General features: G+C 42.6%; 1 protein-coding gene across 1 annotated transcript in view; it reads left to right on the forward strand.

Annotated features, from left to right (window-relative positions):
• Positions 1-2,513: 2,513 nt before the first annotated feature.
• bahd1 (bromo adjacent homology domain containing 1) overlaps positions 2,514-21,159 on the forward strand; it is a 34,387-nt gene continuing 15,741 nt past the window's right edge. The window contains exon 1 of the mRNA XM_053434847.1: positions 2,514-2,859. The gene's annotated coding sequence lies outside the window, so the exon portion shown is untranslated. The remainder of the gene's footprint in view (positions 2,860-21,159) is intronic.

Genomic DNA, 21,159 nt, shown 5'->3' on the forward strand with positions numbered 1-21,159 from the left:
TTTACAGTACAAATGGTTTTCACGCGCACGGCAATTCTTTATACAGTATCACACACTGTTCATACACTGTCAGCACAATCATTAGGGGCACGTTGGGCTTCAGTTTCTCGCCCAAGGACACTTGGGCAGACTGGAAGAGCGTCTGGTCAGTATGGTGAGTGGACGACCCTGTCTACCTCCTGAACCATAGCCGCCATGACCAAGCCTTCAATCTCTACTGAAATTCTGAGACACTTTCCAGAACTGATTGTGGCGGTGTGTTACAAACTTCTTGAACATTTGTAAAAAAGTACGACAGTATTTGTCCAGAACTTTCAATTCTCTCTCTCGGCCTTCCACAGCAGATGAGATTTGTATATCTGAAGAGGGATCAGTTTCATTGAGACACAACCTCTGTCTTAATCTTCAGTGACGATGAAAATCTGCAATTATCTGCTGATGAAGACCAAGAGATAAAGTTGAAAGCTCAAGCTGCAGTGACAGAAAATACCTCATGTTATAATGGGTGCTCAAGATTGAAGATTTGTCCAAAGTTCGGAGGGGTTAAAACTTAATGGTCTTGATGTTAGTGATATATTTTTTCCAATTTGTTTCTCGGGCAAGGAGGTTATGTTTTCACCACCGTTCATTTGTTAGTTAGTTTGTAAACAAGATAACAAAAAAACTGCTCAACAGATGTGGTACATTTTGGAAGAACCCATTATAGTTTGGCGCCGATCGTGATCAGGGGGTCGGTCCAGGATTATTTTTGTTTTCATTTTCTTTAACATTGTGAGATTTTCACCATTTTCACTGTGATCTCAAGTAATAATTAATGGATCTTGATGAAAACAATCTGTTATATTTAGGGAACTGATTTCTATGAGCGTGTAAAATTGGTGCAGCTTGGAGGAATATAATTTCATGGCTGTTTTCTATAAAAAAAAAAGTCATTACCAAGCAAAAGAAACAAATGTAAACTGATTAAACAGACAGAACTTCCCTCTTTTTATCTTCCCTCTTTTCTTGACACTGACATCGAGCAAAATGGCAAATGTATGTGTCCACTTGTCTCAACACCTCAGATGTTTTCGGAGACGTCTGTCAGCCTCCTGATCTGAAGAGGCAGGTGGCTCATTCACTCATCGACAACACGACAAGATGAAGGATCACACTGCAGAGCATCGCAGCACCTGTGGCTCAGCACTCACTTTATACAGACGTCAAACAGAACTGAGCATATTTCTTTCTTTTTGCCTCTTATCTGAACAATAGAACTCTACAGCTACACAATGTAAAAATACACATAGGGGGTCGACTTCTAATCCAAGGCTGAAGTACCACTTGGTGAAAAATTACGTCCATTATGTGTATTTATTTATGTAGAATTCAGTTTTTTTTAATTAACCATTCACCACTTTCTACAGGGGGATCATTTATTTAAGTGATATATTATAAGTGATTACAGGGCAAATAATTTGTGGGTTTCCAGATTTTGCATTCACATGTGAGTGAGTGAAGCTGCTGTGTGTGTGTGTGTATGTTCGGCGTGTGTGTGTATGTGTGTGTGTGTGTTCGGCGTGTGCGTGTGTGTGTGGCTGTTCGGCTGTTTGGCTCTATATTAAGCAGGAAGTACTCCTCCCTTTAGGGGAGAGGTTCAAACTGAATGCCTCATTGTCAACTGGAGGTTTTCCATTTTACAGTAAGCATCAAGTCTCAAGTTCATGTGCGTCATTTACACCAAACGCTGATGTTTGTTGGATGCTGCGTGACCTTGTCTCACAAGGTCAGGGAGTCGAACAGCCAGTGAGGATGATTAATAAAGTGTAATAACTCAAATCAGGTTCGGACAGGAGGTAAACAGAGAAAATGCATCATGGAAATGTGGCTTCACGGCACACACGTTATTTTATTTCTGCTTAGTAATTGCTTATTAGAATATTGACCAATAATTAATACATGTGCTCTATACGCACCTCTCATATCGTACATGTATTATAACTTATTATTATAATTATTTTATACTATCATATTATATTATAATATTGTGTTATGTTAGTATAGTATAGTTTAGTATGGTTTAGTCTAACCAGGACAGGAGTGTGTAATCATGGCAGCTAATATGTGATGACCACTTCCTGCTACTAAACTGAATACTGAACAATCTAAGTCCATCACATCAAAAATCCTTATTTCCACCCCTCAGCACGTGTGAGTGTGAAAGTGAGTCGACTTTAAACAGACCAACAACAAAGTGCTCGTGCAGCAGACAGCTCCTCAGTCACATGTCAGAGCAGGTTTTAGCTCGGAGCTCCAGCTTCTCCCCGCAGACCAGCTCGCTGAGGCCGGAGCAGAGGAGCAGCAGAGCAGGGGCCGTGTGTGTCCGTACCGGGGGGAACACAAGTGTGAGAGGCAGGGGGCTTAGAGTCATTAACGAGGTGAAAGCCATCTGTCAGGCACAGCAGGGGCGGCCCTGCTGCCGGCCCACGGTGACATGTGGACGGCGCGTCCGTGGCCCTTTAAGAAACTCCATGTTTTCGCTACTTGATGCGTCAACATAAAAAGCGGATGATGCTGTTATGTAAAAACACGCTGAAGTCGCTGGTAGTTTGCGGGAGGACGCCTCTCCTCATCCCTCGCGCCCGGATCGTGGATTAAAGTGGGTTTTTACGCGCGGTGCACGGAGCTGCGCAGCTCGGAGTGAAAACCGAGAGGAAAAGGGCTTCGGTCGATCAACTCAACATGAGTCTGCTTCCACTGGGTTTTCCTCCTCCACTCGAGGGAAGTGTACACCTGACGCATCTCCCCCTCGTCCTGTGGAAGTGATCCCTCTTCCCTCAGAACCATCGACCCCCGGCTCGTGTTCGGGGCTCCAGGAAGGTAAGAGTCTGGTTCTGCCTTGAACTCCCACCGTGTAAAACTGAAAGTGTCAGGATCGAGCGATGGGGCTGCAGCTGCTGGAACAATGTGGCACACACGCGTGCGCGCACACACACGCACACGCACACACACACACACACACACACACACATACTCAAACACACACACACATACACAGATCCTGTAACTTCTGCTGCTGATCTGTAATAACACGAGGATATGTCAGCTCTATGTGTGTGTGTGTGTGAGTGTACGTGGGTGTACGTGTGTGTGCGCGCGTGTGTCCAGTCTCGTGCAGGTGGAAATCGAGCTCACACTCAGCTCGTGGTCGTGGAAAATGTCCCACGAGCAGCTTCTGTGTGAGTGAGTTCGAGGCTCCACTCTGCTGAGGAGCGACTCTGTGTGATGGATGCTTGTTTGTTCTGTTGGGGGCTAGAGTTACTGGCAGCAGCCTGCACGTGAGGGCTGCACAACATGGACCCAAAATGAGATCGAGATCATTTTTCATATCGGTGTATGTTGGTAATTATCACGGCCAATGTCTCATTATTGTTTGTTTTAAGTTTAAAGACAGTTTTTTGCTCCTGAGTGAAGATTGTAGTTTTAAAACCAACATGTGTACATATCTGAGCTGAAGATCATTATGTGTTATATCTCCTCACAATCTATTAGCAATCTACTGATCAATATATATTGGACTTTTGTGATTTAGCTGTTTATGGAAGTATTGATATTGTTTATTTACCAGTGTTGTTACTTGATACTGTCAATCCACTTCTTTTAGAGAGAGATATTGTTAATGACATTGCATTGATACCAGAGCTATATAAAATCATTAGAATTAGCTCCTTGTTAACCAGATCTATAAAAAAAATCTGATAATCTGCTAATATATAATAACAAATAAAGCCGATGTGGACTGATATGGATTTTTGCGGGTTGATTTCAATATAAGGAAGTACAAAATTTCTTATACCGATATATCGCCCAATATATTTATTAAGAGAATATTTGGCAATGAATGCAAACACAGCATATTAGTTTTAAATGAGCCATCAGCTTAAAGACTACTTTGCCTTTTGATCAAGGCAAATACATGTTTATAGCGCATAAGGATATACACACAGATCATTCATTGTGCTTCCCAGAAGTAAAAGAAGGATAAAAGTGTAGATCAGAAGCGTTAAAAACTATAGAAAACAATATAAATGCTCAAACTATAAATAATGTCGAAATACATGCAGAATTTAGTGATTTTGTGAAGTCGCTGTAAAACAAAGCAGTTTTTCACTTCTTTTAAAAGCAGGTTGGGGAAGATTTAATCAAGTCAAATGTCTGCACTTTAACTTAAGTGAGACTTTGAATGCAGGACTTTTCCTAATATTTTCACTCTGGTAAAGGCAGTCATGACGTTTTCCGACAAAATAAACAATATATAAACCTGTGTTGGACAAACTTTGTATGATACTCGACTAGAAAATAGATTTTTATTCACAGTCGTATTTGGATTAAAAGCTTAAACCTCATATTTGTGTAAAGGTTACTCGTCTGCTCCTGGAAAGCACAGACTCTGACATGACCCTGGCGCTATAACGCACATGGAATACAAGTTGCCCGGTGAGTTCCTCGGGATAATGGTGTTTGTTAAAATCCTCATGTGAACAGAGAGGCCCGACAATAGAGCCTCAGTGTGTGGAGGTCGTGGTTGTATTTGTGTCCAGTCAGTTCACAGCCCACCTTGACACGCCTGTCATGGCAGCGTGTTAAATAGAGGCGCAGCGGCCACACGCGAGCCGTGAAGCTGAATATCAATCCTGCGCATAATCCTATTATTTCTGAAGAAGTGAGAGGAGGAGGAGGAGGAGGCAGAGGAGGAAGAGGAGGGGAATGTGCGTCATGTCACCAAAACACAGCGTCCTCCTCCTCCCTGCTGTCCCAGAGGAGACAAACACTTCCTGCTCAGATACAGGCCACATGTGGGTACAAGAAACTCCAGCAGGGTCTATACTACAACCAGATATGTGACCAACTAAATGTGGTTTATTCTTCTCATCCTGCAATATAACACATAAAAGTATAGTTAACTATGAACGAAAACAGGGAATGTCCCGTTTATCTTGTCGTCGTCACAGCATAGCGCTCCTCAGAGTGATGTTAAATATTATCTAACAGGAAGTCAGCAGCTCATTGGGTTTGATTTGTTTGGATGCCTCTCAGTACAAAGTGTCTTCTTTTATGTAGCTTTTCCAACTACTGCGGTCAGTCGTTGATATGTGGATTTGAACTGGGTTTGCATGTTTTTTTGGAACTGTATGTACAGATTAAGATTAAGATTAAGATACATTTATTTATCCCAAACACATGCACAGACATGCACAGGCACACTCATGCAGGTAGGGAAATTTAACCTCTGCTTTTAACCCATCTGGTGCAGGACACACAGAGCAGTGAGCAGCCATGTACGGCGCCCGGGGAGCAGATGTTGGGGGAGTAAGGTGCCTTGCTCAGGGGCACTAGACAGGGTAGGGAGAATCCTCTTGGATTTCTGGACAGATCAATCCAGGTTCGTCTTTTTGTTGTTTCTCCGTGAAGTCGAACCAGAGACGAACCAGAGATCTTTTCTGCCCATAGTCCAAGTTTCTGCCACTAGTCCACCGCCTCTCCACCGCCTTGAAGCTGCTTTCAGACACTCTGGTTAAATGTTCTGCTGCCGACCCGCTAATAGAAATTATGGGTATTCTGATCGCTGCATTAGGAATTCATAGGTGTCGTTTTGCCTCCTCAATGCTGCACTGCCCCTCGCCTGAGGTCGCCCGGAGGTTTCTGTGTTGTTGTGATCGCGTCTGAGCGAAGAATCTCCTGTTGCGTTGTTCAACTCCAGAGAAAGTCTGGACCCCGTTGTGTGGACATTCCCCAGAGTCCATGTCTGAAAACAGCTGTGTTGTCATATTGTAAATGCGAGACTGAAAGCACAAACATTAAAGGGAACCGGCTCCAAATCCTGAAGAGGCGTTGGACTAGTGGCAGAAAAATTGGACTATGGGCAGAAAGTTACGGACATCGGACTGGGAGGTCTCTGGTTCGACTCCTCGCAGTGACAATACAACATACCTGATGGACAACACCTGGATCTGTTCCAAAGTCCAAAGAGCACTCTCCCTACCCCCACTGTCTAAGTGCCCCTGAGCAAGGCACCTTACTCCCCCAACATCTGCTCCCCGGGCGCCGTGCATGGCTGCCCACTGCTCTGTGTCTCCTGCGATGTTCACCAGATGGGTCAAAAGCAGAGGACAAATTTCCCTCATCTGCATGTCGTGTGACTTAGCATGTGTTTGGGATAAATAAATGTATCTATCTGTATCTATCTGAAATACAACTAATGCAACAAAAGCCAGATAAGCCTTTATCACTCCTGAAGACAGCAGGAGATTGTGTGGGACAGCCACGTTCGAAACAACAGGAACATTTCAGTAACACTCCGGCGAAGGGGGTAGTTCCTGCGCGAACTAGTAGTTCCCGGACATGAAATATAAATTCTGATGCGGAAATCAGTGTTTTTGTTTACAACTCATCAACCAAAGATCTTAAATCTTGTTGTCTGTCCAAGACGACATCTTCCTCCTCTATGTCTATGCACCTCTCTTTCATCCTGAGATATTTAAAGTCTTTCAGTTTCTCCCACTCGCTCGCTGTGACCTTCATCCAGCTGTATTCTCACCTGGGCTCAGTCGGACATTTACCGACCATAAACAATTTAGGGGGAGGGCAGAAAAAGTTCCGGGAAGTGTCAGGAGAAACTTGGACATTTGCGTTCTCACTTGCAGCCCCTCTGGAAAATGTTAGTTTATGTTTGAAAGCAGCTCTACAAACAAGGACAACATATATTTGTAGATTCCTGACACTTGGAGCACGCTTCCCTGAATGTTTGGGCTTTCTTTCTTGTGTGTGTTTTTTCCTTAAGGGCCCCTGTACTCCTTGGAAAACCTTAACTGTGAGGCTCCCAATTAGAAACCCTATTTTCTCCCACTACCACTCAGGAATATGCAACATGTAATCTGTAATGATGAAGTCCAGAGTGTAATTTCCACTGGGAACACTGATCTGAGTTGTCCTCCTCTAGGAAGTGTGCGCTGAAAGCAACCAGATTAACCAATAGAAACAAGTGGTAAGGCAAATGCTTTAAGGGTTTTCTCACCCCAGGTTTAGCCTCTCAGGTTTCTTTGCCTTGCTGGTGTTTGTTGTTGGGGTTGGAAGCAGTTTAACAGCGTGACCCACACACATCCGACAGGACAGATATGTTTTTTCACAGATATTTCAAAAAATCCATGATGCATTGGTTGCCTTTTACTCATATAAATGCAGCGTGAAGCATATTTTTATGCTTCCAGTGTATTTTCCTCTGTTATACATAACTGCAGTGGATGTGTCGCTAAAGTGCAGGATGTCCACCCCCCATTACTGCACCTGAACACATCCAATGAGACATTGCAACATAGCAAATGAAGCAGGACACACCAAAAAATCCAATATCTTGTTATTTACTGCATTGTATTTTAATGATTCATATTTCTGTGGAAATATTTATTAAAATTAGTCCAAACCACTGAACACCGGAGAACAGATGCCTGCTATGCCCTGTGGGTAATCCGGCCTCAGCTGAGATCTGGGAAAGTGGCGACCTTTCTAAAAGTATTATTAGTATTATTCTTTCTTATTTGGAGGAGAAAATTAAGGGGAATGGTAAAGTTTTTTCAACAAGTATCCCAGTTGACCGCCTGACTTCCTGGCTCCACTTCGACCTACTGTACTTACTACGTTTTTATTCCAAATAGCTTTCCCTCAAATTAGGGTTGTTGCCTTCAGTTTGGGCGCAATCGCTTTTTTGTTTCACCTCCGAGTGAAAGGGTTAATCAGGCAACGCTGTTGACCTCATTACCACCTGTCTACTGATCTTTGGAGGGGCGATGTTCTCAGATTCCAGACGACACTTTGCTGATAATGGTTTCATTATAACCAAGAAAAACCACAAAAAAATTTGATGAAGATGTAAAATAATGTGTTATTACCTCTGTGTGTGGGGGGGGGAGAACATGAATTTCACTTTGGATGTGTACGTATTACAATGTTAATGAGCTCTATAGGTTGATCTTTTTTGATTGTCCGAGTATTTGTCTGGTTTGAATGAACAGTGCGTTGTGAGTGGCTCAGGATTAGCAACGCAAAGCTGGGGCCTGTATTCCTCTAAAAGCCATTAGCCACCACCTCTCTCTCCTTCTCTCCCTCTTTCTGTCTCTCCTCCTCTCTTTCCCTCGCTCACCCTGGCTCCCTGCCCAAGACACAGCTGTGAAAATTACAGGTCTGTTTCATGGAAAGAAGAAGAAGAGGAGGAGGAGGAGGAGGAGGAGGAGGCAGAGCTGGTGTGGAAAGGAAGGAGAAAACCGAGCAGAGACCCGCAGCCTGGCGTCAGCTGTCGGCCGGCCCACAGCTGCACTGGATGTTGGAGCTTTCAGAGCCGGGGTCCTCGCTCACTTCTCACACACACTGGGATTGTTTACACGGGAGAGAAAGAGTGTGTGTTGGTGGAGAGGGAGGCGTTAAAGCCTGTTTGGCTGAGGCCGAACACAGCAGAACAGAAGCCCTCAGTGTGATTGACAAACGTCAGGCTCCTTCAGTGAAAAGCACACAGCACCAAGAGTCCTTCAGTTTGGCAGACGCTAAAAGCATGACTGAGTCCCTGGCAGGTGGGAGGGGGGCGGGGGGGGAGCGAGCGGCTGGCCCCCTCCCCGTCGCTCCTTCCTCAGCTGGGCTGAAGATCCAGCGAGAGGCCTCCCCCATCAGAGACTCATTGTTCATGAGGAGGACGACAATCTCTCTCTGTCTCCGTTCTCTGTGCTATTTCAATCCATCACTCTCTTGTCTTTTCATTCCGCCCCCCTCCTGCCCCCTCCTGCCCTCCATCGACGTCTTCCCTCTTGTTCCCTCTCTCGCTCCTGCTCTCTCAGAAAGTCTGAGTCGAACGACTGTATCTCAGAGGAACTGTCGAGCGAGGAAAAGCAGAAGGGCGCACGTCGAAAAAAAAGTTTTTTTCTTCTGTCTTTGAGATGTGAGGTGTGAGATCCCCCTCTCCACCCTCCGCCTCTCCCCTCCGCTCTCGTGCTCTTGCTTCGATCTTTCCGACTTCAGTCTTCATCACCATCTCTCTCTGTCTGACTCCCTTCTCTCTCTCTTTTTCTTCCTCCCCTCCGCTGTCGTTTTTTGCCCATCAGGCAGCCTGGCACCTCGCCTCATCTCTTTGAAGAGGAACAGTAGAAGCAGATAATCACACTACCTGTCCAGTATCTGCTTTGTGCTGGTTAACTCTAATCTTTACATCTGGAGGCTGCACACTGACGATGAGGAATAACAGCCTACTACTTGCTCTGCTAGTCGCAAACCTTTTTAAAAGGGTTTGTGTAAGCAATATGCTTTTTGTCTTTTTGGCCGTTATTTGTTGATTTTATCGACCTTACCCACTTTTTCACTGTCTCGTTTGTTTCACGGCTGAGTCATCGCTATGCGTCCTTTTTGTTTTCATGCATTTCCCCTGGAAAATCCCTCATGTGTTCTCCGATGCTGTGGCTCTGGGATAAAAAAAAAAAATGCAGTCTTCAATTTATACACTTTCTTCCTTCAAATGTTGTTTAACCCACACAAACACTATGTTGTGTGAATACAATTGTCGCACAAACAGCCCATTCAGTCATGAATCACACTGTTTCCATTAGCCATGCACGACACAAAATCTTCTCTGTGTCACACTGTGTTTTAAACGGCTTTGGTCAAAATACACATGTTTTCAGGCCTTACCAATCACTTCACTGGAATACTTATTATTTAGGAATAATCACGCTAAAATCATAAATATCAATTTAAGGAAGCTAACTACACTCCGCGTCCTCTCCCTCTGGATTGGGAAATTGACAGTAAACATTCGCTGCCGAGCTACTTGCCGCTGTCCTTTATGTGGCTAAGTAAACCACAGTGGTTTAATGGATGTTTGTTGCATTTTTGGTGCACTAACACATTGTTGTTTTGTTTAACCACAAGCACAGCAGCCAGGGGGGGTATTGTTCACAAGAGGCCGATTTACATTGTTACTATTGTTATTGGCTGTATCTGCAGATGATGTTGGCGACGACGAGGAGGGAAATCCCAAAGGTTTGGAGCCTGACTAAAGTGAAACCTCTTGTCTTCCTGTACTTGAGGCTGCGGCCGGCCCTGTAGGTGCTGAGTCCATTGAGGGGAAGTCAGATCCGAGCATTGCAGGAATGACTAATTATCGGTGGAAGGATGCAAGAACCCCTCGTTTTCTTTAACAATGTTTTTTTTACTGGATTGTGATAAAAAAAATCTGGCGTGTTTAGGGGACTGATATTAATGAACATGTCTAATTTGCTGCAGATCCACACACAAACACAGATCTAGTACATTTAAATGTGGTTTCATAGGGGGACTGATGGCCCTTGTATCTGTGAAAGATCTAACAGGTTAAAAAATCCCAAAGGTCACCTTTAGGAAGTTCCTTAAACACCTCGCCCATAGCACGCCCGACATTTACATAATGCTCTCTGTGTAGCTAGTCTGGCACCCCACCTATAAAAGCCAGGGAAAGACAGAGAGAAGGCCGACGTTTCCTACACGTTGACCAAGCACTATAGAGTGGGCCAGCCGGCCAATCAAAGCAGGCTGGGCTTTTTCGTGAGATGGGCCTTAAAGAGACAGGAGCCAAAAGCAAGTGTTTTAGACAGAGGCTGAAAAGAGGAGCCGCAGCGAATGACAGTTTGAGTGACAGCAATGTGTTTTCTGAACATTAGAGCATGTAACATTTTTCAAGTAATAGCACAAATTCTAATTATGGACCTGAAAATGAGAATAATATGTGTCCCTTGAGCTGATATATTTTTTACAGACATTTGCTTTTTTGTACATTCTGGAGAATTTAAGACCAATATTCCCCCCCTTTAGCGCTCCACTTTAGATTCTCCCAAATCCTCAGGGAGGATCTGGCTCCTCAGCTGCTAAATGCTTCACTCTGTTCAACATCTCGTCACTAATTGTGTCCTTCTGCTGTTCGGATTTAAGCAGGTTTTGCAAAGTGTTTTGTTTTTTAGAGCAGTGAGAGAGTCTGACAGCAAGAACATTGAGCTGAAACTTTTTTTGTAAAGCTCCTGAACTCTTCATGTTGTTTCCACTGTACCATTTCAAAAGTGGCCACTATAAAACTGAAGACTACATTATGAAACAATAAATAAAATAAATTCTGTGCACTGGCTTCACTAAGACCTGTATTTTCTAGGTTTGGAGACACGGCAGTGTGGTCCCGCCTACACATGGGCTCCACCAATGTTGAGTCACTCTCATCTGTCAATCTGTCTATCTTTAAACTATCAAATAACAAATTTTAAATAAACTTACCGAGGAAAATACGAACACCGGGAAAAGCATCAGTATGATGAGAACTACCAGAATGCAGAATTTTTTACCTTAATACAGCCAGCCGCCAAACCAGGTTACTTTAGGCTCCCTTTTAGGAAGTTGATTAAAATGAGGCAAATTGTAACTTCTTATGCAATCAATGTTTTATTTGCAAGAGGAGGAATGGTTTTGTTTTTTCTTTTAAGTAGTCATAGCCTTGAGAAAATGTAAATCTATCGAGTGCTGTGCTACAAACTTCTTTAAAAGTGACAGAGCCGACTTTACATCATAGCTGTTACCTCTTCCTATAAATAATCTCTCAGTTCGAGAGCGTGCAGTGGATATTTTTGTAAACTTTTTGTTTACAGTGCACTGATGCCCTGGCAGCTCGTGGGCGGCTGGTCTGTAGCACAATCTGAGCTGTGACTTTTCAGGCAGGGGCAAGTGGAGGAAGGGATCAATAAAGTATCACTGTGTTATTTCACTTGCAATGATGCCGTCTCTCTACCTTCAGAAGGACAAATTCATCATCCACAGTGAATAACTCCCTGATGTGAGGCTTTCTGGGGCAAGACAAAGGACCAAATGTGGTAAGTTTGGAGGAATCTGTGATGAAGATGGTCGAGAGCAAACTAAGACAATACAAACGACCACAACTCTTAAGTGATGCTGTCATATTACATCTCTTAAACCAGGACATTGAGGTCTCCCTGAGGGATTAAACAGGTTAACTTTCCCTCATCTACCTGATCCTCATCAAGGAAACTGTGGGTCAAATTTGTGATGTTGTGTTTTCTCTGATATACTTCTAGCCTACTTCAGTGTTCCTTTCATTTTGCCTCCCTCAGTCTTTGCTGATAATTACCTGGTATTCGATGGAGCACATCCCACCGCAAAGGCCCCAAAGTTGCCTTATATTCAGTCAAGCTGCACCAGATTGCACACACTAATAGATATCTGTCCCATAAATATGCCTCATTTTTCATCATCCAGATCCATTCATTCCATGAAAAGGGGAAACTTTGGCAAGAAAATACTGTAATTTCAAAGATGGTGATAAAAAAAAAAAAATCCTTTCTTTGGCCAAAAAGTTATTTCTTGGCCCATGTCCCATCCTTCCACCTAATTTCATGGAAATCCGTTCTTTAGTTTGTGGGTTATCATGCTGACAAAATAAATGACCTGACAAACCTCCTTGTTGAAGGTAACCAACGCCACTGTTCATGCCTTGGCTCTGTCTCACCGCTCTCCCAGTGTAATGTTGGTACGAAGCTGGTAGAGACGAGAACCAGAGCCAAAGGGAGAGCGGATGTTGGACAGGTTTCCAGAAGCACAACTTCAAATGAGTGTTTATGTATGTTCTGTGTCTGGCATACGTATAATGAGCAACATTTTTGCTAACAAGTTGGACGTATACACTTGGAAGTGTTGTGTTTGTGTTCACAGCTTTTTCTGATCCCCTCAGGTTGAATATAAAAAGTTGTTTTAACGCTGGATGAAGGACGTATTGAATATCTCCAGTAGTGAGGACAAAATGAACATGTGAGCGCACAATGAACATGTGAGCGCACAGCAATTTTACACATCTGCTCTATGTCTGTAGCGTGAGTGACTGAGTGAGTCAGTAAGTCACATCCATACTATGATTAAACCATCTCTTTCCACACAAGTACTTTGGCTCTCTAACTGAAAACACATATATCACATGACCGCTCACATACACTGGACATGCGTGCACAGATTCCTCGAATAGAAGCTCGTCTCCTTTGCATGTGAGCAGTTGCTTCAGCATTTAACTGCACAATAGCAAACCCAGCAAGGTCAGCAACTCTTGAAATTATCCATGTTGCGTTCTGTATATGAAGCCAAGGAAAATGCTTGGGTGTTTTCTTCTGGTACGCGGTCATGTGATAGGAGCCTGACGAATCAGCGAAGGCTACGTCATGGCTGCGGTCTTGAATGTCTCCGTCATTGTTTCTAAACATTTCTGCCCATTCAGACTACAACGCGGCCCCAGGGTTTTCAAAGTAAAACAGAGCTTCCAATCTTTTCTGTTTTAGTGGCTCTAAATCTCTGGGGCAGTGTGGACGCCAGGCGTATCTGTCATAGAGCTGATGTCTTTCAAATGAAAACACAGAAGTGTGGATGTAGCCTGAGTGGGTGAGGGAGTGAGTAAGTGGGTGAAGCCATTTTTCCACTGGTCAAAAAAAGCCACTAACACCCACCAACATCTGGCTTTTGTCTGCAGTGGGAACGGACACAATCAGCATTCACTCCGGGTCAAAGGACTCTGCTCTACTCAGGTTTTTATCGGCTCTGGCTTTAAGCGGCAGTGATGGAGAAATTACAAACGGGTGAACATGAGCAGCTGAGCTTCTGGTGATGTTGAACGTGAGGCACCGGGCAATTGGAAAGGGGTCAATCATCCTTTTTTAGCGGATGGGCCAACATACAAAAAAGACCGCTGTCTACTCACTAATTTTGGTGTATAAGAGGTATCGGTGAGTGGTTGAGTGCTTCCTGCTTGCGGGAGGCGTTCAGTCGTCACGGTCGTCTCTCTGCAGTGCGTTGCAGAGTGTGTTTATTGCAGAGCAGGTCAGCTCTCAGCAGTCTACACTCCCTCAGCTTGGTTCACTGCTCATGCCTCATTAACTCAACACACTCGGCTCGTTTACAGCTGTTAATTACACAGTGTAAAGCTGACGGCGGTGAGGACAATCCGCATTTTATTCCAGTAAAGCTTGATTCTGACTTCCCACTAAATTGATAACCTGGTGCCTCTCCAAATCGGTTTGTTGTTAAAAGGCGGAAACTGCTGCTTTGAGCAGATATTGAAGTTTTCTTGTAAATTGAACACCCACTGAGGGAGTCCATGGAGCTGAGCGGTCTCCATCGACTGCGTGAACGCGCGCGTGTGTGTGTGTGTGCGTGTGTTTTTTGTGCACGTGTGTCACAACAGGCCAATCTTATCAGCAGCAGGCTTATAAATGAGAAGCTGGGACAGATCGCTCATCCATATTATTAGATTGCATGTGTCATTAAGAGAAAAGGATACAGTAAATGAGACTAATTAAGTGGGATACATGCTTCTATTTTCTGCTGTCATTAATCTGATGAGGGAAAAAAACAGTGGAATATTCCTTTAGGGATTCATATATTTGATATAGGGCTCATTAGTGACTTGACAGTGATCGTATACTTAATAACATTTATGTGGCTGTTGCAATGGGACTCCGTGTGCTCCATGACTTTATGATGTAGTCAATCACATTTTATAGTGTTAATTCTAGGGCTACAGCTTCCATTTTCACTATTGATTAATCTATAGGTTTCTTGATTAAAATGTCATCAAGTAGTAACAAAAGACCAATGAGACATCTTTGCGTGTCCAAAATCGAAAGATATTCAGTGTAATATCATAATAGTGCCAATGATAGTGTTGACTGCACATAGAGGGACTTAAGTGTGCTATTACACAGTGAATTTATAATGATCTTATTACTGCAATATCACCATATGGATTATAATATAGTGAGTCTAAGTGGGCGTGCAATCGCCTGCTATAATTGTCCCCAAGGACCCGGTTGGCTTCCCTTCATCTAAGTTATCTGTGTTTTATTCATAGGAGTTTGATGCTTAGTTTATTTATTTTCCTCTCTATTAAGAGAAGAATATGATGTTATTTATCCTTTGATTGTTTTTATAATTCAGTCATTAGAGGGTTGACTGTTATGGCTCATTAGAGTGTGTTTTATGCACAGACATACTTCTGTTATATTTCAACAAGGAATTCAAGGAGTTTAAAGTTAGTTTACCGTAATATGACTCCCACAGGAGCTCTACTTTGTATAGCAGGCAACAAGTGTATTATTCATCTTAGTGTACAGCTTATTTTCTATACAAGGCTCATTGTATGCACAGTGACTGGTGTTACTTCTGTTATGTGTCAATATGGAGTGATTAATGTTATTTTACTGTAGTATTTTTGATATAATGTAGCTCTACTTTATACAGTAGACAACCTGTGTTTCTATATTTCATCATAGTTTCAGCTTATTTTCTATATTCTCTCCTTGTTTGCCTCTTTATTAAGATGAAAATAATGAAGTACTTTAGTCTATGGTTGTGAATGCTACTGTATGGGCTCATAGTAATTGGACGGTTTAAATTTATTTTACAGTTGTATCCTAATACAATATAGCTCTACATTTTATAGAAGGCAACCGATGTGTTGTTGATCATCTCACACCCATTTCTCCTTGGGTCTGTTAAGTTCTGAACATATTTTAGGATAAAATCCGTAGAAAATACATCTTCCTCACTCTATCACTGTAAGGTTCAGTTGATGTCTCTATTTTGAAGAAGTGGTCTTATTGGGAGGAGTTTGTTTTTGGCCCCTGGCTGCCAAAATAAACCCCAGATATTCCAATAATTGATCATATATCGATATTTTAGGACACGCTGCAGGAAACGCTGGATATTCACGAATCCTGCGAAGTGTTCGAGTAGAGACCGAGTTTAGTCCCTGCAGGAGTATCACGCAGGGATGTCCCGGTGCATGTGAATGCAGGCAGCGCATGGATATTATCTCCAGCATGCCACTTCGGAAGTAGGTCACCGCTCACCGATTTGTTCACCATGTCTCCAGCTACCGTGGGCTCCTCGCTCCGCGGATCCCTCTGCAGCTCCGCCGCCCCGCCGCGTGGAAACTGACCGAGGGAAGCGACTCAGGACGCGGACGCCGATGCTTTTCTCTCCCCCCCCCGCCCCCCGGATTCGGACCCGCACGGAAAGGTAACGACGATCCGCGGCTGTGGCTCCCGTCACAGTTGGAGAGACGGGAAGGAGGGTGGGGGGGTCGGTGCGTGTAGCCTGCGTGTAACTACTCGGGCTGTAGCCTTTACTCAAAAATAATGATGATCACAATAATGATCCACGATGGTTGTTATTGATATCAACCAGCGGCTCCGCGCGGACACGCACGCCGACATTGATCGAGGATGTCCGGGTGTTTCAGACTCGTTTCCCCGCTGTGGAGCTTTTCCTCCACTTCTCGTGTATCGCAGGCTGCGCGCTGTCACATCCACACTGTCCTCCTCCACCACCGCCACCACCATGGCCAACTACAAGCTCCACCACACGCCTGCTTCCACACACACACATCTGCCTTTAACTGCGTTTATATCTGAAATCCTCCACATCCAGAGGAGTGCGTGTGTGTTTGCGCTTGTGTGTGCATGGAGGTGGAGCAGGGAGGTGGTGTTGGTGGTGGATGATGGTTGGTGTTGGTGGTGTTAGGACTGTTGAGCTGCTGGTTTGCTCCAGGAAAGTGGAGTTGGTGATATGCACTATTATCTGAAGCTGCACACCAGCTGCCTCAGGGCTTACTTCCCCTGGTGTGTGTGTGTGTCATGATGACAGCTCCACACCATGTCCTTCTTCTCGATAAGTGTGTGTTTGTGTGCGTGTGTGTGACAGTCAGGCAACCTCCCCCTCTTCCTCCTCCTCTTCCTCTGTCCTGCTCCTCATACACGCCACAGTCAGTTAACATGCCATCAGCAGGAGAGGGTGATAATTTTGGGTCATGGATTAATCTCTCTCTAAGTAGCTTTTGTGTGTCAGTCAGCTCCATTTACTTTGGGTTGCATTACGTTTACAACACGTCTTTCCATTTCATCTTCTCCCCAGCTCCCACCGTGAGTGTCAGGACCCTTGAACGGGTCACAGGATAAATCTGAAGCCTCACATGAATATTTAAAGCCTACAAATAATTGCGTTGGACAATAAAACTAATAACTATCACAGTATAATTTTCTTCTTTAGCAAATACAAGCAATATATTGATTTAATGCTTATTGTGAGGAGGTATAATACATGATTGATCTACCTCAAATTTCGTAAATTCTTGGTTGTTTGTCTTTCTCTGTTCATAAAGAAGAGTGTGAAACCATAAACTTTACCCAGGAGCAAAACAACGGGGTTTTTGTAACTCAAAAGAAACATTAAGTTGACATTTATCATGAAAATTATCGATATAGACTAATATGAAATTTTAAAATCTTGATATAAATGTCCATATAAGGCCTGATGCATACGGAACTGCAGTCAGTTAAGGTGCCATCAGGAGAAGAGACAGAGACTGCCCGAATTATCACCAAGTAGCTTTTATGTGTCAGTTCTGCTCCATTTACTTTGCATTACGTTTAAGTAAGTGTGTTTTTACTCCCTGTAAATTAAGGACAAGAATTATCTTCTCATTGGTTCCCAACACGAGTGTCACGGCACTAAGAAGGGATAATTAAAAGCACACATCAGAAAAAAGAGCAACTACTGGGCAATAAAACAATATGCCTTGTCGGTCTTTACAGCTCATGTCATCTGATATTATGTGTTTAATATTATATATTAACAGAGGAACAGCCGTTCAATGTTTTTTCTGGTTGACATGGATATCATTCAAACGATTGTATATAGTTCTGGTTAATTTAACTAAGTGCGAACAATTCAATGTTGTTTATATGCTCTACACATGTTTTGGAGTTAGTTTTAAATCCATGGATATATTGCTTATTCATTGTTTAAGAGGTTTATTCATTATTTAACACATTAACAATAATCTAGTGTTTGTCTTTCTTGTCCTTCGTTTTTAAGCTTTATATTTTTAACCATCCTCTCAGCCCGAAGAACAAACCTGTTAAACAAAATTGTGTTTACGTATTTTATATATATTTAGTTATATTTAGCTATAGTTACTTTGCAGACTAAGATTCGACACAATACATTTAATACACTTTCAAAATTTGATTCATTATTGTATAGTGTATGAAATAACTCAAATTAGCTCCAGGCTAACAAGCTGTAAGAAATAAATGCTGCTAACAGGATCAGTGATAAATAACAGAAGATTATGTGATGTCAGTGTCTCAGTCATTCAGGTCATGAAACCTTCAGGAGTTTCACATGAGCACATAACTAACTGGACTTGTGTTGCTTAAAGTCCATTCACCTCTCATACAAGAGGCTTCTGGGAAACGTCAAGAAACACAAGCAGGTCCTGTTGCCCGTGTGCACATGTACAGCTCCTGAAGGCCCGAAAAAGTTAATTCATCAAGTATTTCAGAAGGGCAAAGTGAATTATTCAGCAAAAGTCTGAAAGGGAGAAACATGCTTCTGATTCTGTCTTATCAGAAAGAGTTTTGTGATGCAACGATTTCAACACTTAACCATCTACAAACAAAATGATGCCTCAGAGATGACATCTTTTACCATTCTTTAACACGCCTGTGCTGGAGCTGCTCTTTAAGTTTAAGTACAGTGAACATATATATATGAGCCAAGTTCCACTTTTTGAGCTTTATCATCTAAAAAATAATCAGTCAAATTATGCTTTTAACCAGTAATCAGAGGTTGTCCCTAGAAGTTTTATTCACTCATGATACAAATGTTTAAATATACAATAAATGTTGGAGCTTTTAAGAACCTGTATTTGTGCTGGTGTGTGTGCGGCTTTGCATAAGGGTGTAGTGCTCCTGAACTAGAGCCCTGTTTACAGTTGATTTTCTTAACAATGAATTTTAACCAAAAAATCCCTCCTGAGTTTGTGGTCTCATCGTGGTGAGTGTCCAGCCGCGTGGAAATCATGACGCTCCTCAACGAGCTCTTGTCTTTTCCGTCCTGCATGCTTGTCTTATTCAAATGAAGCAACTTGATTTGATATCTGCAGACAGGAGCTCAATGTGAGGCTCCTTCTGTCCTCTCGTTATCTGGAAATTAAATTTCTCTCTCATGGATTGCATTTCAAGGTTCACCGAGTCCTTCGGCAGTTAGGGCAGACTGAGATGGTTTGAAAATGTCCAGTCAGATCGCTGCGTCCACTCCAGAGTCGAGCTGCGTTTGTATTTTTAGTTCCATTCAACTCCCGCTGTGTTCTCAGTTGTTTTAAGAGCGCATTAAAATGCTTCAATAGAGACACATAGTTATATTCAGGCTTTAGAAATATCCTGGACAAGCTTCACAGTCATTTTACTTTAGGCAGATTCAATTATTGTTACTGAAAGACAGGAAAAATGTAAGAAAATAAAACTGGCTCTGTTTGCTCCTAGTAGTTGAAGCACTGTAAGAAAACCCACAGTAAGTTTTGGTTTTACAGCCCCTCATTAAATGTTACATCATAACAGGTTGTCATAGCTGTTTAGTGAATCTGTTATTTAACTGTGCTAAATATTATACTTGAGATTGTGTGTTTTATTGAGTCATAACTATTTATCATTGTCTCTTGACTTATTTAAAATACAGTTTTATGACTGTTAACAGTATCACACTGTGGGGATAGAGGCAACTTATGATAGAGTGTAAAAAGATTTTACGCAAAATTATGCACACACACAGGGTTGCACAGCCAAACTATCAGGACTTTGCATTGACTTCCATTCATTGTGGCCTTGTAACCAAATCCATATCCCTAAACTTAACCATAATCAATTAACGCCTAACTCTAACCTTAGCCTAACCACAATTCACATCTTACCACAATCTAAACCGAGACCTCAGAAATGACCAAAAAGTGTTGGTCCCCATGAGGTCTACTGGTCTTGACAGGGTCAGTGTTTGTGTTGGAACATGTCCTAAAGATGCTACCAAAATTAGAACAAACACACACATCTACACAGGTAGACATGTACATACACTCCCATTTACTGCTCGTCTATAATCACCTAAAGCCCAGTCGCAGCTATAAGTGGCTCACTGATAAACACAGATGACATTTACACATGACGTGATGTGATTTATAAAAAGAAGAATCGGTAAGGGCAAGAACATCATTTGTGTTATAGGTATATATGAGCAGGCGTTAAAGGTTTGAACCTGATGGTCTGCTGTGGCTTCTGTGTGTTTTTGTATGGTATGTTTTTTGCTTCCATGCGCAGGTTTCTCTCACTCAAAGTCAGACGGGATTGACTCTGTCCCTCCCACAACGCTGACAGGATAAACATCCTGGATGGATGTGTGGATGGATGGATGGATGGATGTATGGTTGGGTGGTTAGTTGGGTGGGTGGATGTGTCACATGTTGCAATCAACTCCTAACCCTAACCCATGGAATATATAACTGTATGTTTCTCACTATCAGGACTCCCATGGATCAAAATACTATTGCATTTCCTTCAAAATAAAACCATAGAACTGGTGAATGGTTCCCACAAACTCTTCCCGCTAAAGCTCTGCACTTGTGGATCGTATCATTTATTTCTGTGGTGTTACCTTCCTATTGTCTTATATGTATACTGTGTACTTGAGTCAGTGTCTTAAAGCAGTTGAGTACTGGATGACTTGACCTTAACATGGACTAAACAAAACATTTAAACATGTAACTTCAAGGCTCTAAGAAAGTGTGAGAGTCATTTGCACAATTTTTCGACAATTAAAAGCTAGATGCAACAATTTGCAGCTTAAACAATATTTAAATAACACACTAAATGCTGTTTGCATTATATTGTAATATTGCCTACAACAGCGTCAGGAGTTGTATGGATTGCTTCATAGACTTAAAGTGGAGCCATTTGCTGTAGTAGAAAGATTTGACAAAAATAAGCCATGAGAGGCTGGAAGTTTTTCCCTTGAAAATGGACAAAGAGATATTATTATACCAACCTGGGCAGATAGGAATATACATGTAAGCAGTGCGTTAAAGGAATTAGTTACCTTATTGATCTTGCACATTTTGCATCAGTCATTATTGCAACCAACTAATATTTGAGGGAGTGCTTGTGAAAGCTGGAGGGTTTTTTCCGGCTCAAGAGGTACTTAATATATAAAAATGGCTCGTGTTCACTTATTTCTTGGAGG

The sequence above is a fragment of the Pleuronectes platessa genome, chromosome 11, assembly GCF_947347685.1.
Source record: "Pleuronectes platessa chromosome 11, fPlePla1.1, whole genome shotgun sequence".
Taxonomy (NCBI): Eukaryota; Metazoa; Chordata; class Actinopteri; order Pleuronectiformes; family Pleuronectidae; genus Pleuronectes; species Pleuronectes platessa.